Raw genomic sequence first — 971 nt, 5'->3', positions numbered from 1 at the left:
TGGGAGATGGAGAGATTCATCTCAAGGGTGCATCAAGACCACTTTTATGAAGTTGTGGCCTTGAAGAAGGTGATCTCCGAGGTCCCTTTTTCACTCAAAAAGAGTGAATATCCGGAGATCCGACATGAGATCCGAAGAAGAGGTTGGGAAGTCCTTACCAACCCCATTCAACAAGTCGGAATCTTGATGGTTCAAGAGTTCTATGCCAATGCATGGATCACCAAGAACCATGACCAAAGTGTGAACCCGGATCCAAAGAATTATCTTACTATGGTTCGGGGGAAATACTTGGATTTTAGTCCGGAAAGTGTAAGGTTGGCATTCAATTTGCCCATGATGCAAGGAGATGAACATCCTTACACTAGAAGGGTCAACTTTGATCAAAGGTTGGACCAAGTCCTCACAGTCATATGTGAAGAGGGCGCCCAATGGAAGAGAGATTCAAGAGGGAAGCCGGTTCAACTGAGAAGGCATGACCTCAAACCCGTGGCTAGAGGATGGTTGGAGTTTATCCAACGCTCCATCATCCCCACTAGCAACCGGTCCGAAGTTACCATAGACCGGGCTATCATGATTCATAGCATCATGATTGGAGAAGGAATAGAAGTTCATGAGGTTATTGATGCGCTATAACTGGGTATAGCTACGATTAAGGGAAATTGCACGAACGGCAAAATTCCTTCCGGCAAGTGCACCGGCTATCGTCAAGTAAAAACTCACAATAGAGTGAGGTCGAATCCCACAAGGATTGGTTGAATGAGAATTCGAATTAGAAGTTTGATTAGTTGAGCGGAATCAACTTTTGGATGTGAATTGCATAAAGTAAATGTGGCAGGAAACGTAAATTGCAAGGAATTGAAATTGCATAAACTTAAATTGCGAGAATTAAGGTGCGAGAAGGTAAATTGCTGAAATTAAATGGGCTGGGGGTGATTGCATGAATTGAAATTGCAGAATGTAAATAGAAAGGG

Source organism: Arachis duranensis, chromosome 10 (assembly GCF_000817695.3).
Source record: "Arachis duranensis cultivar V14167 chromosome 10, aradu.V14167.gnm2.J7QH, whole genome shotgun sequence".
Lineage (NCBI taxonomy): Eukaryota > Viridiplantae > Streptophyta > Magnoliopsida > Fabales > Fabaceae > Arachis > Arachis duranensis.
The sequence above is the reverse complement of the archived record's forward strand: the minus strand, read 5'-3'. Positions refer to the sequence as shown.